Source organism: Manis pentadactyla, chromosome 4 (assembly GCF_030020395.1).
Source record: "Manis pentadactyla isolate mManPen7 chromosome 4, mManPen7.hap1, whole genome shotgun sequence".
NCBI classification, from domain to species: domain Eukaryota; kingdom Metazoa; phylum Chordata; class Mammalia; order Pholidota; family Manidae; genus Manis; species Manis pentadactyla.
This window is the reverse complement of record NC_080022.1, coordinates 30,449,217-30,466,541: the sequence shown is the minus strand read 5'-3', so window position 1 is coordinate 30,466,541 and position 17,325 is coordinate 30,449,217.

Genomic DNA, 17,325 nt, shown 5'->3' with positions numbered 1-17,325 from the left:
TATGAGTGGCCTCTAGCCTCAGGGGCAGCCTCCAGCTGACAGACCACAGAAAGCCAGGGCCCCGTCATGTAGCACGAGGAAATGAATGCTGCCAACAACCTGAACAAGTTTTAAAGTGGATTTTTCACCGGTTGAGCCTCCAGGTGATCCTGGCCAACACCACGATGGCAGCTGTGTGAGACACTGGGCAGAGGATCCATCTAAGCCATGTCCAGAAACTGTGAGATAACAAACGTATGTTGTTTAATACATACGTTAAACTCCCACTAACAGTCTGTAGTAACTGTTACACAGCAATAGATAATTATTAGGCAAAACCTGAATTTTGGTTACAGACAACTTCCTGCCTGTTCTACATCTGTTAGGAAAGAGTCATTCAATTGGCTAGAAAAGTCATTGGTTTGACTTCATTCATGATCAGAAACCCCAAATGGGGAGCTCCGTCTGCTTCTCCTCCAGGCTGGCTCCCCAGCTCACCATGATAGCCACGTTATTATTTGACCTCTCTCCTCACAGCCCCATCACCCTGTCCATCTCGTTCTCAGATGACACTGCTTCATTCCTCATGTTGAATATGGAGGCTTTGGGTGACCTTGCAAATTGTATTATTTTCTAAAATCAACAGCATTGGGGTGTATTTACAATATGATAAAATTTACCAATTTTAAATGTGCAATGCAATGAGTCTTAACAACATATACACTCAGGTATCACTACAGTTGTTATACTAAACATTTCTGTCCCCCAGAAAGTTCCCTCCTACCCCTTTGCAGTCAGTGACCTCCTCCCACCTCTTGCCCTGACAGACACTGATCCATTTTTTGTCACTATCATGTTGCCTTTTATGAATTTTTATAAATGAAATCATATAGTATGTAATCTCTTGAGTCTGGCTTCCTTCACTTGGCATAATGCTTTAGAAATCCATCAGGTGCTATGAATCAGTTCCCTCCTTTTCATTGCTGAGTAGTATTTCACTGTATGGATATACCACCACTTGTTGATCCATTCATCTGCTGATGGTCATTTGGGTTGTTTCCTATGTTTTTGCTTTCTAAGTTGTTTCCTCTGGTTTTTGAACACAGAAAGACTATTCAGAAGTTTATTTTTTGGAATACACAATTTGTTCCTATTCCTTAAAATTACTTATTCCAAACACTAGTTCTTTCTTAACCTTTAAAACTGAGCTGACAAGTCTTGTTTGAAAATCTAACCATCTTTAGCAAATGCTTCTAAGGGATCTTTTACAAAGTTGCCTTGCCAAACATTTTAAAGTGCATTTGTAGATGAATGGATCTGATTTCATTTTTCTGTACCTCACTTACTTGATATAAACAAAGCCATCCTGAGGGTTTAAATCATTTTTATAAATCTAATAAATCCAACTTATAAATATGGCAAACCTTAAGTTCACTTAAAATATCTATTAATATAAAAAACTAAATGTATGTAGCTATCTCCTTTAAACAGAAATGTTAATGCCAAAGTTCTACTTCTTGGTTTAGCATGCTATACTTATTCTAAATCTTCCTGAGGTCAAGTTGTATACTCACATCAGGTACCAACTAAGGAAAAAAGTCACATCCAGGTAGCAGAGGTTAATTAATTCTTCATCTTCCTGTGGGTGAAAGATGTGTTCCTGTTAAAAAAAGAAAAAGACCACAACCCTTCCAGTCCACTGAGGTCACCTGCTCACTGCGAGAGACAGCGGTGGGACTGTGGGTGCCATCCACGTCCTTACCAGGGCCTCCAGTTCTGTCTGTGAGTTGAATCTGCTGAGAGGCCTTCATTGTATAGCTGGTGGGGTGTATGAAACAGTGACAGGTGTTGGCTTTGGGAGCTTTTTCTGTTTGATGCAAGCAGGACTGAAAGTTTCTCATTCAACCTGAGAATCTCAGGAAGGTGGCTGCCTGACTCACATGGCCTGGTGCCCCAACAGGCCCTTTTAAGTAAAAAGGCCCATGAGGATTTACAGGTAGATTAGGAATGACAAGTACCTGGCACAGGAACAGCCACACTATTACTTGACCTCTCCCTGGCCCTATCCCTATGGTAGACGTTGCTGATCAATTGTTGCACCCCTTCCCTCTTGTTGAGACAGCGTCACCCAGAGCCAAACCTAATTAACTGAGGTTGGGACAGGAGATGAAACCCGGTTGTGTTCCCTGGACTAACTGTAACCAGCTCTGTTGAGAAAATGAGGCCTGTCTGCCTGCCCCTCACTCAGGACTAGGTTAGTGGGTAACCAGGCTGGGGGTTTTGCAAGTTCATTCCTGTTTTCTGTGAATAACTGCGGCCTGCAGGGTGATGACCCAGTGCAGTGAATGGTACCCACCCTGCCTTGGGCACAGAGGCTTGTGCTCCTGTAGCGAGATCCTGAGTGGGGAGGTGCAGGGGCTCCCTAGGACATTGTGGGGAGGATCTGAGGAGAGAGAACTCAGGCAGCATGTCCTGGGCAGAGCTCCGTAGGCCTCCCTGTGTGGCCCTGGGTGAGGCTGGGTCAGAGCTGCCAAAGTTACGTCTCCAGCTCAGGCCCCAAAATCCAGATTTGGACGTCCAACAGCCACATGTCTAAGAGGCATCCAAAACTAACATGTCCCAAACCACACTCCTGATTCCTGCCCCCTCCCTGACACACTCCTCCCCAAAACCTCACGGTCCCAGGGAATGACAGCTCTGTCCTAGCTGCTCAAGCTAACTGCCCTGGAGGTGCTCCTTGACACCTCTCTTTCTCATAGCCTGCATCCCTGTCCACAAATCCTATCAGCTCTACTTTCACGATATACCTAGAATCTGTCCACTTCTCACCACCAGCACTACTATCCTCTGGTTCAAACCCTGAGCACGTCTCCATCTCTCCTATGGATCCCTGTGGTGGCCTCCTCACTGGGCTCCCTGCCTCCGCCCTTGCCCCCACAGTCCCTTCTCCTCACAGCAGCCACAGGGAGCTGTGAACACAGAAGTCAGATGAGGTCACCCTTTCACTTGCCCTTTCCAGTGACTCCCCAGCCCACAGAAAGGCCAGAGCCCTCCCGTGGGCTACAAGGCCCTGCACCCTCAGCTCCCACCCACAAGCCTCACCTCTGGCCCCATTTCACAGAACGTGCCCCACCGCCAACTCCCTTCTGCTGCCCTGGCCTGTATTAGTCAGAGTATTTCAGAAAAACAGAACCAATAGGAAGCATATTATGTATGCAGAGAGAGAGGGACTTATTTTAAGGAATTAAAATTCCTTACATAAGACTGTCTTAGTCTGGAAGGAGTCTCTCCTTGCATGCTTAATGAAGGAAGTGGCATGTTGGTAAGCCCAGTGGCTTACACACATGCACACACACACACACACACACACACACACACAGAATTGTGGGGGCAAATCCAAAATCTACAGGGGAGACCAGCAAGCTGGAAATTCAGCAACAGTAGACATTGTAGCCTTGGTCTGCAGGCTGGAAACTCCAGCAGAATTTCTATGCTGCCGTCTCGGGGCGGAGTTCCTGCTTCCTCAGGGGAGCTCAGTCTGCTCCTCAGGTCTTCAGCCGATTGGATGAGGTCTACCCGCATTAGAGAGGGTAATCGACTTTACTCAAATCTACTGATTTAAATATTGATCACATCCAAAAAGTACCCTCACAGCAACAGCTAGACAGGTATCTGAACAAAGAACAGGGCACCATGGCCCAGACCAGTTGGCATGTAAAGTTAGCATCTCATGGCCTCTGTACCATTCCTTGAGGGCAGGCACGTCCCCTGTCAGGGCCTCTACCCTTACTCTTCTCTCTACCCAAATGCTCAACTCCCAGGGCCACAGGCTCCTAGATACCCAGAAGCCCGCTCCCTCACCTCCTGCGGGTTTTGTTGAATGTTGCTTCAGTGACAGCTTCCTGGCAGCCCCATCTTGAATTGCAAGCCCTCTTCTAAGCCTAGCACTTCCAGGATCTTTTTTTCATCATCCTCATTTCTCATAGCAAGCAGAACCCCAAAATTTAAAATTTTGTTTGTTGACAATCTCCCTCCCTAGCATGTAAGCTGCAGGACACAGGGATGTCTGTGTGTGTGTTTGCTCCATCTCAGTCGCTACAGCAGTGGTATGAGAAAACAGTAGTCACTTCAGAAATATTGGTTGGGTTAACAACAATAGCTCAATTTTATTAAGTACTTACTGAGTACCAAATACTGTTCCAAAAACTGTTCACGCATCATTTTATTTCTTTTTTGCAATCAATAATTTTATGAGGTAAATCCTAACATTCCCACAGATGGGTGAGGAAACGAAGGCACAGAGCTCCCTGGTGCTAGCTAGCATGTGATAGAGCCAGAATTTTAATCCAGATGGTCTGACTCCAGAGACTGAATTCTTAGACACCCTGCTATGTTTATCTCCAATTAATTAGTTAGTTCATGAAAAAAAAGAATGAAAGAAGAATATCGTACCCATACCAGAAACAATGAATTTTGGAGTAGGACTTAGGTTAAAATTCCATATTTTCTATGTATTGCAATATGTGATTTGGACAATTTTCTTAGCTTCTCTAAAACTCAGGGTCCTTGTGGGCAGAAAGGGAAAAATCTACATTTTTATTACCAAATGTTAGCTGTTTCTACCCTTTGGTTGTATTGCTCCCATTCTCGATCCATTATTGCCCTCTAGTGGTCAGAGAAAATAATGACTTCGTCACTGCTTGTTAAATACAAAAATCCTGAGTGGTGAAGCTCCAGAGCCAGTAGTTGCTACAAATAAAACAGTAGGTGGTTCTTGGTTCCTTTGCTCTCCTGGATCCTATTAGTCTCCAGAGACTAAGTGACAATCAGGCTTCCTCAAAGGAAAACAGGAAGGACTAGCCCACACGGGTCCCTATGGGGCAGAATGGCTCTGAAGAAATGACCTTTATGAAAAAATAAATTAGCCAACCTCCCCACCCAAAGACACACAAAAAGAGTAACGGGCTCAGTAGGTTTCACAGTTGAGTTTTTACAGATCCTCAAAGAACATGTTCTTCCTATGTGCTATTTGATTTGTCTGCCAAGTGCCCAAATACCTGGTCAGACATTATTGTGAGTGTGTCTGGGAGAATATTGGTGGATGATGCTAACATTTAAATTGGTTAACTGACTAAGCAGATAGCCTCATAATGTGGGTGGGCCTCATTCAATCAACTGAAGACCTGGGAAGAATAAAAAGGCTGAGTAAGTGGTAACTTGGCCTACCTAATTATTTGGTCTGGGACATGGGTCTTTTCCGGACTTCTGACTCAAAATGAAGCATCAGATCTTTCTGAGTCTCAAGGCAGCTGGGTTTTGGACTGGAATTTATACCTTTGGTTCTTCAGGTTCTCCGGCCTCCCACCTCAGAGTGGAGCTACACATTAGCTCTCCTGAATATAAAGCTTACTGACTGTAGACCTTGGGACTTGTCAGCTTCAATAATTGTGAGAGCCAATTCCTTATAAGTTTCTTTCTCTGTACACACACATATATACACATGCACACATGCACACACACACACACACACACACACACACACACAGTGGCACCCACAACTCTCTTTTCTGTCTATGGATTTGCTTGCTCTCTCTATATGGAATCATACAAAATGTGGCCTTTGTGTCTGGCTTCTTCATAGTAGCCCTGAGATTCCTTTTATTGCTTAATAATATTCCATTGTTATGGATATGCTGCATGTTGTCTACTCATTCATCAGTTGATGGATATGTGGGCTGTTTGTACTTTTGGTTATTATAAATCTCCTTGTGCTAATTCAAGTGCTGCTATGAACACACATTTTGTTTTGTTCATAGAACTAGATTAGGATACACATCAGATTTATAACAACAGTGCCTCCTAAGAATAAAAAGGAGGGAGAGGAATTGGACCCAGGCAAGGAACAAAAGGGCCTTCAGCTTTTTCTGTGATGATCTATTTATTTTATGTAAAGAATGTATCTGGGCCAAAAAGCTCAACAGTTGATTATTTTGCATGATGAGCCCATGGATGTCTGTTACATTATTCTCTGGGCTTTTCTAAACTATTTAAAATTTTTAAAATTAAAACAATATATATTCTGGATTTAAACATTCTTGTAACAAAAGGTCTGGCATGGGATGGGGGGCTGTGGTGTCTAGGAAGAGTGGGGAGAGGCCAGGAGGAAGAGGCCAAGTCCAGGGCCAGAGAGGAGCAGCTGGAGGCCCTTTGAGCTCTGGAACAGAAGCCCATGGCCCTGCCTTCATGTAGCTCCAGGGACCCCAGGTAGAGGGAGCAGATCTGGTCTCCATGACCCCTGCTGGCAATCAGGACCCTATCTGCAACCGTGTCTCTCCTGACTTCTCAGCCACACTTCTGGAAGAAGTCATCCACCCCACCCACCTTGCCATCCTCATTGTCCTCATGTCCCAGTTTCCTCAACCCTATGTTCAGGACCAGCTACATAATCTGTAAGGCCTAGTACAAAATGACAACGTGGGTCCCCTTGTTCAAAGGCTGATGCCAAGGGGATTTCTTATGAAAGAGGGGTAGCCCCAAGCTGGGTGGTGTCAACATGCAGGAAACCTGGTCAAGTCTCTGGGCTTATTCATTCCCTCAGGCATTCATTCATTCATTCATTCATTCAGATGAGTGCTTTGAACATGCCTGGCACTGTGCTAGGTGCTGGGTGTATGATGGAGAGCAACACAAAATCCAGCTTCAAGAGCCTACATTCTAGTGGGGGCTGCAGATTCAATCCCAGACACAAAACAGGTCATTGCAAACTGCGGAAAGAGCTACGGAGGGCAAGCAGAGGGGCCTGTGAGATAATCACACCAAGGATCCCCCCATGAGAGAGTGATGTTGGAGTGGATTTTATCTTAGCGAAAGTGGGGACTGGTTTGGGTGTGAGGCTGGGGAGAACATTCCAGAATATTCCTGGCAGATGAGAGGGTGACATCGTCAAGGACTTGTAGACCAGTGTAGCTAGAGCCAGGGAGGCCCAGATGGAACTGAAGAGAAGCCTCAGTCCCTGGAATGCACCCTTCATGGCACTCCATTTGCTCTATTATTTCCTTAAACTTTGTCTTTAAATTGGCTCCCTTTGTATGTATCCTTATGCTACACAAGGATATTCATGCAATCAAAGGACTGGCATACCACTTACATTTTTTCTAATACACAGCTGAAATTTTTAAATGTTCCTCCATGTTCCACTAAAATCATCCCCCTTGTCTCCCCAGTTTGGAAAATACCATTGCCAGCTCCTCTCTTAGAGCCACCGAAAGCCTATAACAGGATTGCTGCTAGGTGAGGCCAGTGGCATGGTCTCATTTACATTTTTGAGAAATGATTCTGGCTGTCACATGCAGAGTAGATGACAGGGGCTCCGGAGGCTGTTTGCAGGTATCCAGAGAGGAGCTGTGAGGGATATTTGGGAAAGGGGGAGCCCGGCCTTCCCACTAGTGCCCACAAAGCCCCACCCTCCACCGAAACCATAAATCTCCTCGTGCTAATTCAAGGCCTTTCCAGATAAGTGGGTTTTTCTGGGAACCTCATATCTCAGTATCAGCCCCAAGGCTGCCTGAGTTTATACAGTGTGTCCAGCAGTCATGAGCACCCAGCTTTGTGGGCCAGTTTGGGGTGACCAATGTTAAGAGTTTTGGGTAATGTCCAATCAGTCCTGTGGTCTCCAGTTCAAAAACACAGGCTCCCACAACTAACCACTCTGCACATGCTTCAGGGACGAGGTGGGTTACATGGTTTCTACCACCTGTATGTGGAGGGTTTAGAGATCCACACGCTTCATCACTGGACCTCACTGCATTGTTACTCCTCATGACCCCCCCGCCAGATCCTCCCTCCCTGCCATACCTTCTACCTTCTGGAAGACTTGACTCCCTCTCATGTTGCTTCCCTGAAGACCTGTCTGCTTATTCTCCCGTCTCCCAGATCTGGCTTCCTCCACTGCTGTTTCCAAACCATTCCCCCTCCATCCTCCTAAAAAATAACACAACCTCACCACTTTTAAGACTCCTGCAAAACTGCCCATTACTCCTCCAGTTTATCTGCTGCTTGAAAGAGCTGGAAGGAGGGATGTTCTAAATGCCACCCAGTGCTAAATACCAGGGATACAGCAGCCAGTGAACGAGGCTGACACAACCTGCCCCCGACCCTGTGTGGTGGCCAAGCAGGGGTTTCCAGTACATCCACACTTCCATATGAGGAAGGGAAGGGAGGCTTTCTGGAGCAGGCAGTGTCTGAGCTGCAGATTTCAGAAAGGCTGGAGTGCTCCTGGAAGGTGGACGGTGGGGTCACGGATGAGGGAGAGGACAGCAGAGGCTAGGCTGTTTGGGAAGCCATTGTTAAGGCATTTGAAGTTGATTTGAAGGCAATGAAGAGAGGCTGAAGGGATTAAGCAGGGGAATGGCAGGAGGCTTTGCACTTTGGGAAGAATGTTGGCTGCCCTGCAGAGAATGGAAGGGAGTGGAGAAGAGACCCAGGCTGAGAGACCCAGGTGTGGGAGGGGGAGGGGGTCAGCCTGGAGATCCTGTGGGCTGAGATCAGGACCTAGGACTTGGTGGTTGGCGGTGTGTCGGGGGGGGGGGTGGGGATGGGGTGAGAAGAAAAACGGACTGATGCCCAGGTTCTTCTCGGTTCAACTGGGTGAGTGGCACGAGTTGGCTAAACGCTTGCTGTATGCCAGGAACTGAAGATTCAGGAGCATGAATAAGACCTACAGGCCCCTGTCCTTACAGAGCCTCACACTCCAAGTAAGTGAGCACATTCTAGATTTTCATGCATTCTTCGAAGGCACTAAGCTGAGCACCATGACAGAGAATCACAGAGGCACCTCCTAGAGAAGGTGGCGTCCCCGAGGAGGAGGCCAGAGCTGACACCCGGAGTATGAGAAAGGCAAGGCCAGGGAAGGTGGGTCCAGGAGAGGTCCCAGCTGATGCAAAGGATGCGTGCAAGGCCCAGGGGAGCTGACGTGGATGTAGTAGGCCCAGAAAGAGTGATTCCGGATGAGCCTGGAGTCGCTGCCCAGGAACCCCTTCTCCTCCTCCTGGGGAGGGATGCTGGAGGCGGTCACATCCCTCTGTCCCAGCCTGAGCCCCCCAGGCCCCACCCCCTCCTCATTCCTGGGGGATCGTGTCTCGTGACTCTTCACCCCCTCGGGGATCCCCCATCTCTCCTATCGGCTCAGATCCTCAGCGGTGAACACCTCATCACTGCCGTCTTGAAAGCCTCCCTGGATGGATGTGCGGCTTGAAATCCCATCCAGCTGCGCTGCTGTCGATGTTCCCACCTTGCTCGATGCTCCTCGGTCCCCTTCCCCACCCCTTCAGTATGGGCACTGCCAGGGTGCGGTGTTCTCCCTTCTCCCCTCCACTGACTTCTTCCACCTTATGTCTGTGCTGGTGACTCACACACACACCGCCATTTGTTCATTCAACCAAAACTTACAGAAGACCTACTCTATGCCAGACATGGTGCTGGGCAGTGGGGAATATAATGGTGAATAAGACAAATACTGTCCCTTGACTTGGAGCAGTTTATAGTCTAGCAAGCTAGACATGCTGGAACTGACAGGCGATGGCATGGGCTGTGATGGAAGTTGGCAAAGTAAAACGGTGGCTAAGCTGCCTTAGTCAGCCTATGTCTTTAGGAGGAGGTGATTTCTCAGGGGGGACCTAAAGGATGAGGATGCTCCAGGCAGTGAGGAGCTAGGGGGAGAGTCTTCTGAGCAGAGGGGAGACCAAGTGCAAAGGCCCTGACACGGGAAAGGTTCAGGGAGCGGAGAGAAGGGCAGGGTGGCTGGAGCAGCGAAAACAAGGCCCAAGGTGGAATGTGACCGGAGAGGAAGGCGTCATCAGCTCATGCAGAGCCTCGTTAGCCACAGCAAAGAGTCTGGATATTACTTTAAAAGCAATGAGAAAACCGGAAGGGTTTTATTCAGGGGGAGGAATTTTTAAAGTTTATTCCTGCTGCTGTATGATAAGTGAATCAGAAAACAACAAAAGCTGAAGCAGGTGGCCAGCTAAGAAGCTACTACATTGGTCCGGGTCAGACATACTGGCCTGCACCCTCTCTTCTGAGGGCTGCCTAGGGTTGTACACCCAGATCCTTCCTGGACATCCTCCCTCCCACCTGAGTCCCCAACTTTGACAGAGGCATCACCATCTATCTAGCACCCCAAGCTAGAAACCTGGGAGTGCCATTTTCTCCACCCTCCATTGCATTTGTAAGGGAGGAAAAATAATTTTCTCCTTTCTCCCTTCTAAGTTCTTGGCTGAGACTGCTGTGCTAAAAGGCAGATTAGCAAGGGAAAAACAAACAGAAGTTTATTAACACATATACCTCATGCACACATGGGAGATACCCAGGGGAAAAACAAGTAACTCTCTGAGATGGCTTAGAATTCAGACTTAAATGCCATTTTAATAGGGAAAGGGGAGGAGAGATGTAGGCCTCATAGGGGAGAGGGTTTCAGGGCAGTTGAGTGGGCCCATGGAAGAATAGGTGGGAAATATAACAGTTTGTGACAAAGTTTGTCTGGGTGTGGTGGTAACTTCTAGTCTCCTTTCCCGTGATAAAACTCAATCTTACCTGGGTGATGAAACTTCCAGGGAACGGATTTATGACCACTGAGTTCCTTTTGGAGATTTGTCTTTGGGTAAATATGGGAAGTCCAGAGAAAGCCTCTCCCTGCATTCCCTATTTTTGAAGTGCTGACAGCTCAATATAACCAATATGCCAAAGTGACATATTCTGGTCCACCTCACATTCAATCACCCACTCCTATTGGCTCTAAAATTTCTCTGAGATGCATCCTTTTTTATCTGTCTTTGCTGCCACTGTCCTTGTTTGGGTTCCATTAAATAGCATCTTCGTGAGAACCCTCTTCCCCTATTCTTGTGGGTTGAATTATGTCATCCCCCCTCAACAACAACAAAAAAGCTATTTTGAAGCCCTAACTCCCAGTACTTCAAAATATGGCCTTGTTTGGAAAAAGGGTCATTGCAAATGGAATTAATTAAGATGAGGCCATGTGGGAGTAGGATGGGATCCTAGTGCAGTATAAGTGGTGTTCTTATAAGAAGAGGGGAGATGACAGGAAGACAGAAACACAGGGAGAATGCTCTGTGAAGTTGGAGGATTGGAGTGATGCATCTGTAAACCCAGGAACCCCAAAGATTTTTAGCAAGCCACCAGAAGCTAGGAAGAGGCAACAATGGATTCTCCTACAGGTTTCAGAGGGAGCATGGCCTGCAGGCAACTTGATTTCAAACTTGTAGCCTCCAGAACTTTAAGACAACAAATTTCTGTTTTTTAAAGCCACCCAGATTGTTATTTTGTTATGGCAGCCCTAAGAAACTAATACACTCACCATTTCAAACTCCATACCAGCCACCTGAGAGAACCGTCAGTGGCTCTAGTGTACAGAGGATGAAGTCTAAGGTCCCTGGGGTGTAGCATGGAAGATACTTCAAGATCTGGCTCTCTATCCACACATCCAGTTTTATTTCCTGCCATTCATTGTCCTACAAAGTTACCATCCAACATCAAACCTCCTATAATTCCCTTAATATATTTCCTACTCAGGGGTCTTTGCAGACTCTTGGCATGGAGTGCCTTCTATTAAGGGTCCCATTTACCTGGTAAATGCTGTTCTTTCAAAGCCAAGTTCAATCAACTCACAGATGGTGAAATGGAAATACCAATAAACACATGAAAGAAAGTCACCTAGAATTACATAACATAACAAAGAGAAAGTGAGGAGGGGCAAGGAAATATAAAACAAAAGGAAGGATTATTTCAGGCAAGGTTACCTTCCTTTAGGGGAAGAGTAGGGGTCTATGAGGCAGATTTCCTCACTAGGGTTGAGCAGGTAATTCCAGATTATTTGGTATGAAAATTATTATTAAAGGGAAACCTCACTGACATGGCATCAGGAGAGCTGCAGGGGGAGCTCTCACACCCACAACGCCTCATCAATTGCAGACCCCACCAGAAGGAGGAGCGATACCTTGCAAGTCCTAGTGTTTTAGCTACTTTTCCTATCAGGAAGAAGGAAAGAAGGAAGAGTGTCTGCCTCCCCTATCCCCACCCCAGCAACAGCCCAGCCAATGAGAAGCCGTGATAGGTGGGACTCCTGGTTTACTCCAGTTGACTCCGCTTAGAACAGCTCTCCAGTGCGCCTTCTCCTCTGTAGGAGCGTCCTCCGCTTCTTTGTTCTCTGGACTTGCCTATGGTTTTGTTATAAAAATTACTTATTCCGAATTGCGGTTCTCTGCTGTTCCCGAATAAACCCACTTTTTTGCTTGTAAAATATCTGAATGTTACCTTTAACCTGTGTTAAAAATAAAACTGTCAGTTACTTTACCAGCAAAAAAGTGGGTTTATTCGGGAACAGCAGAAAATTGCAATTTGGGACAAGTAAGCTATAGCAAATTCATAGAGGGATCCTCACTAAAATGGAGACAGCAGCCTAGAAGGGGGAGCTCTCTTGCCTTACCACTGTCAACAATTGCAGACACCAATAGGAGGAGACATCCCTTGCATTCCTAACAGAAAGAAGCCTACCCTTACTACCCCAGCAGGAGGAAGGAAGATTTTTCTCCTAGCCTGGCAACAGCCCAACCAATGAGAGACTGTCACAGTTGAGTTAATGAAAAGCCACTGTACTTCAACTCCCAGTTTACTCCAGTGGACTTTTTATTTATAACAGCTCCTCTCAACTTCCTCCTTTTCCTCTATTTGACAGCATTCCTCTCCTTTGTTCCTTAGATTTGCCTACAGTTTTGCCATAGCTTGCTTTTCCCAAACTGCAATGTTCTGCTATTCCTGAATAAACCCATTTTTGCTGATAAAAAAGCTAACAGTTTTATTAATAAAGTTAACAATCTTTATTCTCTTCCTTAGGATGTGGCTTGTTTCAATGAGAAAGCACAGTTTGAAAGGGAAAGTAAGTGATTCCAGGAAAAAGAAGGTCCCAAGTACCCTCTTTTGGAGAGAGCTTTTCTTGGCCTTCGCAGTTAAGTTAGCTACCCCCCGCCCCGCCCTCCTTGGGCTTACATTGTGTCCTCTCCAGGGCATTTATCATGCTGTGATGGGACTTACTTGTTTGCATGCCTCCTCCCATGCTATTCATCTCGGCTCCCCATATCCTGCATATAGTAGGTGGTCAGTAATCATTGCATGAATGGATGGATGGATGGGTGAATAGGGAAGTTACTTCTCTCATGATGTGCCCAACATGTTTTCTGTTCCTCATTCAGAGATCATTGTTTATTCCTTTTTGGATTTTTTGTTTCTGAAGCCTATGTAATTTCTTTCAGTAAACTGTGACTACTTGAGGTCAGGGTCTGTATCAGTCTGTTCCATGGTAGCTTCTCTTGCAGAGCCAAGGCTTTATACACATAATGATTGAGTCCTCACAATTCTTTGAAGCAGACCCACTTTATATATATATATATATATATATCAGCTTCACTGATATGTAATTCATAACCTATATAAATTACCCATTTAAAAAATGCAATTCAGTTGTTTTAGAATATTCAGAGTTGCTCAACCATCATCACAACCAATTTTAGAACATTTTCATCACCCCAAAATGAAGGCCCCTATCTGTTCATTAGCAGTTACTCCCTATTTCCCCTCAGCCTCTCTCCTCCCCCAGACCTGGGAACCATCAGTCGGCTTTCTGTCTCTATGGCATTGTCTCTTCTGAACATTTCACATAAATGGAATCCTATAACACGCTGTCTTTTGTGACTGGCTTCTTTCACCTTAGCATGATGTTTTTCAGGTTCATTCCTGCTGAAGCATGTTCCAGAACTTTATTATCCTTTCCATTGTTGAAAAAATTGCATTGTGTGGATATCACAATTATCTGGGGCTGGGGCAGGGCAGAGCGGGTAGTGGGTCGGATACAACAGAATAGAACTTCTCAATTTTTATTGGGAATCTTGATAAAATATAGATTCTAATTCAGTAGGTGAGGGGTGAGGCCTGAGATGCTGCATTTCTAAGAAGCTCCCAGGTGATGTTGAGGAATGTAGAGGCTTTCTACTGGGAAGGCAGGGAATTGGGGACTCTTTCTCATACAAAAGATTCGTGTGTCTCTAGCTCTTCCAGCCACAAATGTCACCTCCTCTGGGTGAGTGAGTTCTTTCCAGACATCAAATTTCAAATGAGAAGTCAGCATGGTGAGTATGAATTAGAACAAGAATAGCTGGCTACTTCTGAGGGATGATTTGGTCCATCTATGAGTGGAGTCTACTGGGGCCTCCTTCTTTTCTCTAGGTCTATATCTGTGTCAGAGCTAGATCATGGGTCAGGAAGTTGAGCTGCTAGCTTGCAGAGCCACCCTGGGCAGCATGTACATCCCCATCCCTCCTGGATGCCCCTCTGCCTGCTCATGACCACCAGACTTTCACGACAGGCTCCTGTTCCCAGGTGCGCAGATGCTGGGTTGCTGAACATGCTTCTTGTTGACAGGAAATGAATTAGTGTGTGTGAACTGCTTTGTTACCTCCAAGGGCTAGCCACAGGATGCAGCTCTGTTGAGAGGGTGTAGTGCATGGTTGGTGTGTTACTCTGAGAAGCAGATACCAAGATGGAATTAGGTGTGCAAGAGATTTATTTGGAAAATGTGAAGGATCAAGGGGATGGGACTAGAAGTGGACAGGAAGAGCCTTCAGACCTTGATGCAGGCCTGACACATGCTGGGAGAGTGGGAAGGAAGAGCTTCAGACTGTGTACCATAGTTGTAAGGAAATCTTGGCCAGGTAGAGAGGGAGTCCTCAAGCTAAGGACTCTAATCCTTAGTCCAAAACCAGGCAGGAAAGGCCAGCCCTCTGACCTCCACTGTGTTCATCATTGGCAATGGCCCCTGCATGAACAGGACGGTGGAGCCATAGGAGCAGGCTGTCAATCAAGTACATCCCCACAGCAGTTTCTCCTGGGCAAGGAGGAGTGGTACACTTCAAGGGCTCTGTTTTCTACTATCTATTAGTGGCCAGGCCACAAACAAGTCGCTCAACCTCCTAAGACTTGGTTCCCTCATCTGCAAAGTGATGGAAGCACTGCCTCTCCATGACTGGTGTGATTGAATGATATTCAATAACATTAGTTATTGTTATTATTACTTTATTTTAGGCAACATGAGATTCAGAGCAAGAAAAACTGAAGTATCAACCCACTCTTGCCAGCCTCACAATCTTGGCTAGTAACTCTATCAGGCTTAGAATAGTGTCTTGCCATGTAGAAGTGTTAGCTATGAATGTCATCATTTCCAAATAATAATATTGGATTGATTACTTCTGAAAAATGCCACACTCTAGAATGACATTCAAGGACCTCTACAAGATCTCAGCTCTAATCTGCTGTTTCTTTCCCCAGCACACATGCACACAAACCTAAGTTCTAGCCTCACTGGGACACTCACAGCAACCTTGAAAGTGTTATGTTGTATTAATACAGTATTATACTGCCCATTGTCTATCAAGTGCTTATTGTATGTGTGGCATTGTTTAAAGGTTTACATATGTTATTGGCATCATTTCTATTCTACTAATGAGTAAACTGGGGCCTAGGACTGTGAAATGACTTATCCAAGTTAATAAATGGCTTATCTGTCTCTTTATTTCCATTTGTAGAATGCTCTCCCTGCCTCCATTCTATTTCTACTTTCCAAAACACCATCTTCTTTTAAAGGGCAAGCCTCATTGCCACCTCTTCTGGGAAGCCTTCCTTGATCCTCACCCTGTTACAGATAATTGCTCTCGTGGTGCCTTTTTGTAGCACCTAACTCCATAGACATTGGGTTATGATCATTGATCTAGAAGTTAGTTGTTCCCACCAGACTGTGACCAGTTCCAGAAAAGGAATAATGTCTTGACCATCTTTGTAGCAAACATCCAACCTGGGACCCTGAACACGAAGGAAGACAGCAGTTATGAATCTCCTTATTTATACCCTTGACCTCCACATATGATGCTTTTTTAAAGTCAGTTACACCTTTTAATACCCTGGTATTTGGTCAGGCCACACGTGTTCATCCTGGTTTGAGATCTAAAAATAATGTCTGACACATAGTCAGTTTTCAATAAATGATGGTTTATTCTTCACACTTTTTGACTAACTGTAAAGGCCAGGAAGGAGTCAAGCTGAGTCACAGCTCTCAGCAAGGGGAGGACAGGAAGGGGAGAACATCTCTCTATTGGACAGGTACTGTGCTCCTTGTCCCTAAAAGGCTTAGTGACCCCATCATACAGACGGCGGCGGGCCAGAGATGTGACAACTGCCCAAAGCTGGCAGCCTGTCTTGGTGCCTGGACCAAATCTCTAAGATCTCAAAGACCCCACCTGTGGGCCTTCCCAAGTAAGGGTCTTCCTTCTTCAGGGGCAGAACTGTTGTTGCTTATAGGAAATAGAGCTTTTGTGGGTAGAACTGGCCTCCTGCTGGGAGGATGGGGCTGGATTTCCCTGGCTCTTACCTTGGAAAAGTCTCTAGATTCAAAGGATTTTTCACAAGTTTTATACGCACGCGCGCACACACACACACACACATGCACACACACTTACTTGTTTCTTATTTCTCTTCCCTATGAGGGCAGGTTGTTCTGTGAATGTTTGGCTCCTATTTTGTCCCCAGCACTCTCCAGAGCAGAGAAACCCAACTCTTAGAACGGCACATCAAGTTCGCTGAATGACGAATGACTGAATCCGGAAGGTAGAGCTTTCACATTTCTGCTGTACTGCAAAACCCTCAGCTGCAGAATCCTACACCTGCGTCCATATCCTCACTTGGAAATTTTGTCTTCTTCCTCTTCCCAACCCTGGACACACTCCTTCTCTTGACACATCATACCACCTATCAAGTGCAGACCCACTGAGAGTAGATTCTGCCCCAGAAGGGGGTAAAAACGCACCCTTTCCCCCCACAGCAAAGGTGCATTTGTACTGATGTGCTCAGGCCTTCTTTAAGATGACTGGCCTGGTGATTTGTCCAGCCTCTTCCCAGCCTGCCTTGAGCCTGGACCAAGATCAAGTCCTGTTTGGATATTGTGGGCCTGGAGTCCAGGGGACTCCTTTGGTGGCTTTGCATATCTCTCCCCTCTGAGACTGATTAAGTGATAACCTGTGTAAAGATGTGGGGCATCTAAATTATTCTGGTTTCCTAGAAACTTGGACACCATCTTTGATTCCTATTCTCTCACTCCCACATCCAATTAATCACAAATTATACTAAACTATTTTAAAATCAAGCCACTTCTTCCATCTCCATGGCCACAACCTAGTGGCCATCACTTTGCAGGTCTCCTTGTACCCATCCTCTAATCCTTTTCCATTGTGC